This window comes from Lagenorhynchus albirostris, chromosome 5 (assembly GCF_949774975.1).
Source record: "Lagenorhynchus albirostris chromosome 5, mLagAlb1.1, whole genome shotgun sequence".
Lineage (NCBI taxonomy): Eukaryota > Metazoa > Chordata > Mammalia > Artiodactyla > Delphinidae > Lagenorhynchus > Lagenorhynchus albirostris.
The window spans coordinates 59,063,188-59,073,330 of NC_083099.1; positions in this window are offsets into that span (position 1 = coordinate 59,063,188).

A 10,143-nucleotide genomic window follows, 5' to 3' on the forward strand; every position below is an offset into this window, starting at 1 on the left:
AGATAGTTAAAAGTTCATATGATAATAGAAAGGATAACAGTATTAACTAAGGCAGTAGAAGAGGAAAGCCAGGGCAGTTTTAAGAGATATTTAGGAGGTAGAATTGTGAAGTCTTAGTGATGACTGAATATGGAATATGGGAGAGGGGAAGGTAGAGGGAAGGGTCAAGAGCAGGCTGGGTGGTGGTAGGAGTTTTGCTAAAAGCTCCATTAATTGTGTTATCATTTTCTCAAAGTCATAAAAGTTATTTGTTTGAACCTGACAAATTTATTCTTAAAAATAAAATACCAGAGACATTCCTATGAAAATCTGTAACAAGATAATAATACCCACTATTACTACCACTAGCTACAAATGGTAGCTAGTGTAATAATGCAGGGAATTAAATAAAAATAATTCTTGGAAGCCAAACAACTATTATCATTATATGCAGATGACATGTCTATGTAGGTAGAAAACCTAGGTGACTCAAGAAGAAACGTATTATAAAAAATTAGCAACCTGTAAAATTTCAAATTATAAATTGAATTTTTAAATAAATCAGTAGTTTCTCACTGTATCAGCAAAAACACACTAGAAAATATAATAAAACACTTTCTTTTCAAAATAAAATTCAAACATGAAATACCTAAAAACAGGTTTAAGAATTAATCAGTATTGAGATGAAAGAAAATACAAAACTTTACTGAATAAACGGTATTCTGTTAGTGTCTCTTGAATATGGAGACACTAACAGAAAAAAGTCAAGTTTCTCAAATTGATTTATAAATCTTATATAACTTGATTCTAGAGTTAATCTAGAAAGTATGAGAACAGCCAAGAAAATTTTTGAAATTTTAAAAAAGAATTCTGATTAGGAATTATACTGCCAGATATGAAAATATATTTTAAAGTCATGATAATTAGAAGTCTGGTACTGTTACATAATTATATAGCACAGTAGCATAGATTAGAATGCCTCAAAATATTGCCAATTATATGCCAATTTTAGTGTATGATGAAAGTAGCATTTAAACTAGGGAGAAAAAATGGGAGTGTGATTGAATAGATGCATTTATCTCTTCTCCCTATGGAAACCTTTCTAAAATATCAGTAAAAGGATTTTTAAACAGCGTAGAACTACAAGTATAAATGGATCAGGAGAGAAAACAGAAGCAGATGAGAGATATATAAGTTTCGGAAAACAGAGAGCAAATGGAGGAATAGTAACTAACTCAGTGAGGGAAGGAATCTATAACCTACGTGCTTGCAGAGAGTGACCCTGAAGTGAAGTCCAGACACAGTGGATGGTGATAAAGTTGAAAACAGGAGGATTGGGGGATGCCTATGTCCTGAATCATGGGTCTCCTCCAACATCATTCCTATAACAACAGCCAGTTATTTATCTACCCCAGGCTGAATAAAAGAGGATTACTTTCTTGGGAAATTGAGAAGGGGCCCCAATGTCAGTTATTTAGGCTCCATTATCTAAAAAGTTATCTTCTGACCTGATTGCTGTAAAATGAAGCCTACCATTTAAAAGCTCATCTTTTCTTCTCCTTCCCCTAGAAAATCTCCAATCATATTTTTGGAACCTTTCTCTTAGTTGTGCACGGTATACTAGAATATTAAGCAAAACCTCCAACTTGAAATAAAGAGAACAAACAAATAAAATCCTCAGAGGGAACAAAGACAAAAAAAAAAAAACACCACCAAAAAAAAAAAACCCTATAATTTGTATCCTCAGAAAGAGAAGGTATTGCATCCATGAAATAATAACAGGATAATATATAAAAGGAAGAGACAAACCAAGAAAGAACTCTTAGAAATTAAAAAATTAGAACCAGAACAACAACAACATATCAATAAAAGGGTTGAAAATAAAGTTAAGAAAGTGTTACAAAAAGTAGAATGCAAAGAAACAGAAATAGGATGTACTAAAGATCTAGTCTTGAGAAACAGGATTGATCATTGTAGGCATGGGAGTAGGTCAATTGTATAAGGAAGGTATACCAAGTAAGAATAGAAGCAGGGCACAGAATAGAGCAGTTCAGTTATGGTCTCATGACAGTCTTCTGTAGATTCATACTATAAATTTATGTTACTAAATTACGTTACTGTTGTCAGACCTTAAGGTTTTTTCTCCAGTTTTAAATTCTTACAATCTTGCAGTAAACAGTTTTGCCCACAAATCATTGCATAAATTTCAGTTTATTTTTTAGCACAGATACCAGAAATGCAATTACTGGATGCTGTCCCACTTTGAAGTGGTAAGGTACTTAGGAAACCAGTTGAGTGTTTAAGGAATTTTTATGAGCTAAGTGGGGTATGATATTCTTGAGAAACTATCCTGAATGATCAGTTCTTTCTAGGGATAATGTAGTTGTGAAAACAATATTTTCTCAGCTTAGTAGGGGAAGGTTGGGCCTCTTTCAGGTCTCTCAGATGTTAAAAGTTATTGGAGGAGTATTTGGGGTCATCAGACAGAAACAAACCCTCAAAAGCATATTTACAAGGAACTTGTGATGAAGAAACCAAGGGTTCTCTCCCCAGCTTTTCCAGGGAAGAGAAGAGTGGAGTTGAGTTTGAGTTTAGGAATATGGAGGACAAATACCCAGTGAGAAATACGCTATTGCTCTCTTCCTGGTAATAATCATCATTACTTTATTCACCTGTGTCCAGGTCTCATCACACTTTGGCTAAAGCTGCTTTGTTACTCTTTCTTTGGTATTCTTTCTTTGAGGCAGCATGGGAAGGTGCATGAGCTTCAGAATTACAAAGGCCTGAGGATATTATTTAGTTCTTCCATTTATTTGATGGTGTTCCAATTATTTATTGCTGAAAAAACAAACCACCTCATGAAAGTGCAATTTGGGCAGGGTTTGGCAGGGACAGTTTGTCTCTGTTCCACTTAGAACCAGCTGGCGTGGCTAAAAGACTGGAGGCTGGAGTCATCTGAAGCAGGGTTTCTCAACCTCAGTACTGTTGTCATTTGGACTGAACATTCTTTGTTGTGGGGGACTGTGAATTGTAGAATATCTAGCAGTATTCTGGTCCTCTACCTACTAGCTGCTAGTAGTACTCCCTTTCAAGTTGTAACAACCAAAAATATCTCCAAAAATTGTCAAATGTTCCCTCCCAGGGGAGTAGGGAGGCAACACCGTCCATGTGAAAACCAATGTGAAGGCTTGCTTACTATCACATATGTGATAGCTGATGCTGGCTATTGACTGGTACCTTAGGGGAGACTGATGTGTAGGCTGGAACACCTACACATGATCTCTTCAAAATAATGTGCTTCCTCACTACGTGGTGGCTGACTTCCAGGGGCAAGTATGAAGGTGGGGCAGGGAAAGCCATATTGCTTTTTATGACATAGCGCTGGATGTCATGCAGCTTCACCTTCTGGGAAAAGATGTTCTGTAGCATAGTCCTCACCAACCAGAGAATGCTCTCTGGAACAGCAAGTAGTAGCTGATGTCTGAGTCTTTGTGCTGACACATTATGATAAAAACAAGCTACCTTCCTGCCTCCTTGCTTTACCTTACTGTTTTGAAATTGGGCCTGGCCACAAAATTTGAGATAGCAGAAATATTAATTGCTTACAATTTAAGATCAAAGTCACTTAATGGTACAAAGGGAAAAACGGACCAAATAAAACAGAGCCTTTGTTATTTGTAGAGGAGACTCCTTGGCAGCAGGGGTTGAGAGCAATAAGTTGCTCTTGGCTTCAACAGGATTGTTCACCTCAATAGGATTCTTAACCTTCCACAAAATAGTTCTATCCTGGTGTTCTAACCCATAGAAATTCATTTCAAAATAAAGTAAAAACTCCTATCTCTAAAAGAGGTGTATATTGCAACATTATGTATAGTTGATAACAATGTAAAAGTCCAGCAAGAGAGGAATTACTATGGAAAGTGGTACATTCACTGGGTGAAATATTGCATATTACTAAAATATTGGTTATAAAAAGCAGGAAAAATGCTTGGATATAATGCTAAATGAACTTGATGAAATTTAAAATTATATGAATATTATAATTTCTTTGTTCCAACATTAAAAAAATTCCACAACAAAGACAATAATTACATAAAAATTCAAATACATGCATATAATCTCATTAAAATTTAAAAAAACTCTAAGGAGTAATAATAAATCTTTATGACTCTCTCTAATTTTACTCTTGTTTCCAGATGTAATCATTATTAATACCATGGTGCATTTCCCTTCTTACCTTCTATACATTTCCATGTTTCATTTTTTAAGTAATGAGATTATATTAAATCTATTGTTCTACAACATGATTTTATTACTTAATGATATGTGTTGGAAATCTTTTCCATAATTGACATTTCTATTATTATCATTGCATCACATTTTTAAACATCTATGGAATTCCCCGGGATGAACATGTTGTAACCATTCTTACTGATGCAAATTTAGACGATATCTGTTTTTTTTAAACTCTACAAACAATGATTCAATGAGCATTATTGCACATATATCTTTTTGTACTTGCATGAATATTTCTGAAGGATGATACCTCAAAATAGAATTTTAATAGATACTGCAAATTGCCCCCCCATACCCTTTTTCCATTATATATTCCAACAAATGGAATATAGAAGTGCCTGTCCAAAAGTGAATATTTTCAGTCTCTTGAATTTTTGCCAATAAATGATGCCTTATAATTTCAATTTTCCTGATTACCAGTAAAGCAAGCTTATTGCCCATTTATATTTTTTTCTTCTATGAATTGCCTGTTTGCATCCTTTATGAGCATTATTATTTCAACAAGGAAAAAATAATGAAATGACGAAAAGAAATGCATAAAGATATTCATAGTCATTGTATTAGGGAGTAGAATTGTAAGCGATTTTTTTCTCTCCTGTAATTTAAAAAAAATTAATGTGGTTAAGAGTAAAAGGTTTTTGTTTGTTTTAAGTGAAAGAAAAAGTCATAAGTACTCTGTGCCTATTCCTTCAAAAGTCCCTTTGGGACTGTTTACTAAAAATAAACCTACACCCTAATTGGCCATGGGAAAAAAGCCAGTGCAGTTTGTTCATTGTATGAGGCTTCATGCCTTTTATAAGCTTAAAAAGCAATACTGATTGTTGGTTCTGAACCTTCTGCTATGGTGGATCCCAGATTCTGTTGTGTCATCTCCACTGAAAATTTGACATCAGCATGCTTTTAGCTGGTAAAATTGCATAAATTAATCTCACAAGAAATTGTTGAAAGAATCAAAGTGATAACAATGAATGATCTCATAAAGAACATATTTTATAGGGGGAAATTATTTATTATTTCATAAAATTGTCATTTGTCGCTTGTCCATTCTAGATAAACATATCTGAGAACTACAGCAACTCTGTTTGGTGATCCTGAACAAAGTTTGATATTGAAGAAGGTAACGGGATGAAGCACATGCTAACTTCCGGTCCCCATATTGATTTTAATTCTTTCCATATTGATCTTTGCTCAGAAAGGAGGCCAGGAGGAAGCTACAGTATTTTGGGGGACAGATGACACAACTTGGAGTAGGGGAGAGGACTGAAGCAAGGACCTTGGTTACCAGGCTGCTTGCAGTGATCTGGACATGAGGTGATAACAAACTCAAAGTGGAGTTAAGTAAGGAAGATTCAACACCTGGAGTTGGGCTTTGGAGTTGGATAAGCTTGGGCTCAAATCCTGACTTGGTTTCTTTCTAGTTGTGAGACTTTGGGCAAGTAATATCTTATGAGAATTAAATGAGATAAATGTATGTAAAGTGCTTTACACACAGCATGAGGTATAAAGATACTGCTCAAGAAATAGTGGTACGATATTGATCATTTTTTTTTTAAGTTTAATAAAGCCAAAATCATGGTAGGGATCCAATCATGGAGACTGGTGTTGGAGTTCAGAATCCATGCCCTGGAAGGCTTGAGGGAAGTCCTGGCCTATACTATTCCCTTTGTTGCATGCTTGTTCCTTGATTCCTGCTTGGTCCTCTAGTTCCTCAAGGATTTAGAATATGTAGAGTTTCACCTGAGGATGAAACATTAAACTATTTGGCTATGCCTGTTTAAATTCCCCTAGTCTAATGGCAGGATTGGCTTCATATCTTACAGTGAGGATAAAGTGAACCCCTAGGGGATCTCCAGAGCGGGGACAGGGAGCCAGGCTGGAAAGTACTGACAAGGGATGGTCTGAGAGGCATTTAGAAGGAGGAAAAAAAAAAGCCTTACTAACAGCTCTGAGGTATCAGTGAAGGAGGGAAGAGAGTTGAAAATGTTCTGGCCTGAAAGAGATGGAGTATTAGAGACTAGGATTCTCACCATATCATTCTTCATACATTCTGTAGCTCATAGAATTGGACTTGCAGTCAAAGCAAGTCTTCATCTAGTGCATCTAGTTTACCATACTATAATTCTTAATACTTCTGTTTTCTATTTGATCACTTCTATTTTTTTTTCTTTTGGAAAGACCTCTCTCTGTTCCTTCTCATCACTTTACTTATAATGCATTTGCATAAATGACATCCACAGCATCCAAGATTGCTATTAGCAGTGGCCAATGATTTTTACAAATTTTCTCTGACACAAACTGATTTCAGAAAGAGGTTGAATTTCTTTTTTTTTTTTTTTAACCACAAACTGATTTTGCAGAAAGGTTCCCTGGAAATAACTTTTTGATTGTACAAGATATCTCCGAATGATTCGAATTTATGATACAGATGACTAATAAGGGGTTAATATCCAAAATATATAAACAGCTCATACAACTCAATATCAAAAAAAAAACCAAACAAGCCAATTAAAAAACTGGGCAGAAGACCTAAACAGACACTTTTCCAAAGAAGACACACAGATGGCCAACAGGCATATGAAAAGATTCTCAACATTGTTAATCATCAGAGAAATGCAATTCAAAACCACAATGAGATATCATCTTACACCTGTCAGAATGGCCATCATCAAAAAGACCACAGATAACAAACAGCGAGAATGTGGAGAAAAGGGAACTCTCATACACTCTTGGTGGGAATGTAAATCGGTGCAGCCACCATGGAAAACAGTACAGAAGTTTCTCTAAAAACTAAAAATGGAACTGCCATGTGATCCAGGAATTCTACTTCTGGGTATATATCTAAAGAAAACAAAAACACTAATTCGAAAAGATACATACACCCCAATGTTCATAACAGCCAAGATATGGAAGCAACCAAAGTGCCCATAAATAGATGAATGGATAAAAAAGATTATATGTATGCACATACATACAATGGAATACTACTTAGCCATAAAAAAGAATGAAATTTTGCTGTTTGCAAAAACTTGGATGGACCTGGAAGGTATTATGCTAAGTGAAATAAGTCAGACAGAGAAAGACAAATACTGTATGCTTTCACTTATATGTGGAATCTAAAAAATACAACAAACTAGTCAACAGAACAAAATGGAAAGGACTCACAGATGTAGAGACCAAACTAGTGGTTATCAGTAGGGAAAGGGAAGGGGGAGGGGTAAGATAGGGGTAGGGGATTAAGAGGAAAGTAGAGTGACAGTGGTTCCTTGAAGTATCTTCCTGGAATGTCAATCTTACTATACTCTTTAGATGAAGACATTTTACACTCAATAAGCATTTATGCAGAAATGTCTAGGTGCATCACCGTGGAATAGAAACAATGTCATCCTACACCAGAACTCCAGAGTATGACAACTCTGAGATCACCACCTGCCAACTCTATCAGGATGTCCAGGCTTTTCTAGTGGCTCCTGATATGTTCAAGGGTCCCAAGGGGGCTCACTCAAGTTCAGAGGGTGAGTCCTGTCTGCTCTAATCTTTCACTAGCTGATGTGGATCTCAGATGTTCTTTCTTGAGGATGGAGATCAACACAAACGTGGCTCTGGAGGCCGAATATGTCAGAACCTGGTCACCTCTGTGTGATTGCTGCTGCCCAGCCTTAGCATGGATGCTTAGTTCAGCTGCTTTCTGTCTGTCTGAGCCAACTTCTTCTGCAGCCCAGCACTCTATGGATGTCCTGTCTGCTGGATGCCCTCCCTTGCTCTGGATGCAGGAGAGGGGTGCTACTCTCTTTTTCTGTACTGATTCTTCCAAGCATCCCCAGGTTCTTCTCAGAGTCTAGGGCCTTTCACCTTGTGTAAAAGGAATCCTTGATCTCTCCCCAGGCATGTCCCATATCACTTCCAGACAGGCATATGGCCAGGGGCAGCTTACGTCCCATGACTGGAGTTTATTCGGGTCCTCTACAAGTAACTGGCATGATCTCCTTTACCAACTTACAGTACAAATACAGACATGCTTTACAAATAGGTACACTTTTTGTTTTTCAAATCAATTGCTCATGCTCTGCATCCCTCCTCTAATTCATTCAACCACTCTAGGGCCTACTCTGTCCATAGGGATTAGTCCCTTCTCCAAATGCCAAAGAAATGTAAAAACCCAATTAACCTATTAGCGCCATTGGTTGGACGGCCACATGTTGCTGTGGGATTCTAATCTCAAAGGTACTTGTCCAGGCACAGTGACATCCTTGCTGGCACAGGGTGCAGTGGTGTCTCATGCTTGCCTCCAAGGTTATTGCTATCTTAGTTTGTGCTTCTAAGATCAGCCACTTCTCCCCTAGATATGACTGCATGCCTGGTTGATGAATCTGGACAAGCTTTCAAGTTTCAGCCCAATGTAGTGCTGAAGCCACAAATGTCTGGGCCCAATCCACCTTCCTTTTTCCTCATGGTAAGTTACTTTTGGATAACAGGGAAATTGGTAGGTTTCCCAACCAGCAGATCTTTGTTGGGGCTACTCTAACCCAACAAAAAAATTTTCTTTTATTTTTAAAAATAATTTTGAATGTCAAAACCAGAAAGGGCTCATTAGTTTGTCAGGAAATCTTTTAACTCCTTATTCACTTTGGCTCCCCTCAAAAAGTTTTGCAAATTGAAGGATATTATAATGACAAGGAAACTATATTGAGCACCTGTGATCTCTGACTCTCAGGAGAAATGTGCTAAGTCACATTAGGTGTCCCAGTCTCCCAATCTAAGAATAGCTTTAAGTTCTGTACAGCTGATCCCTGCCTCAGAAAGGGAACAAAGTTTCACTTTATTTAACATCTGGCTCCCCACTTCACACTCTAGTAAATTTTCAGTATGACAGATAGTGAGAACACAGCTTTTTTTTTTCAGAAAAAACAGCCCACACCTAAACACTGTTATTCCTAAATTCTGAGTTAATCTATTTTATCCCTGGTTACCTGATTATACGTCGGCGTCTTATGGGTTGTAAAGCAAAACCCATATTATTTTTTATAGATAAAACATGAAATGGCAAAGGTATTTTAAGCTTAAGGTGAGTAGTTATGGGCCAAACCCCCAGATTCATGGCATTTAGGGGTACTTTGGAGGGAAAATTGAGAACTACCCTAGGGCTCCAAGTGTAAAGACACTGTTAAACTACAGGTCTTCTAATAGACCTTAAGAAACACTATTAGGTCCAAAGTTTTGAATTTCCATGTTATGTAATATGCATTAATAAAACTATACATTATTACTTCTCTGCAAGAGTGGTTAGTGTAACCTGTACTCTTATAAATGTACAAGACTATCAGACTTTGCAAAGAAGTAGAAACAAATTCAGCCAGTCAGAATTCAGTGATGGTCCTGCTACATACAATACACCCATATATGATGAGTTTTTGTCAAAGTACAGTAGCTAACCTACAGTGATGGTTGATAAGATACTGCATAAACTGCTAATAGAGCAATTTTAAAAGGTTAAAATGTTGAATAATTAAAAACTAAGAAGATTTTACTCTGAAAAAGATGTCAATGACTATGAGAATGCAATAAGATAGAAAAATCTTAGGTGAGAATATCAGACAATATTAGAATATGTTTCCAATTTTTCAACGTGACAAAGGGGACAGTTTGAAGGACACAACTTGCCTCCCCTCCCACAGTGTTCACCTTTAGAGACCATTCAGTGTCTGACTCATACTGGTGGCCTATGGGTCAAATCCTGCTGACTGACATATTTACTTTAGCCAGCATAGTACTGTAAACATTTTGAATAAATTGCCAACATTAAAAAAAATTGTACAATTAAAAAAAAAGAATTCCTAAGTTTCTTTAAAAAGAAAAAAGAATTGGTAACAG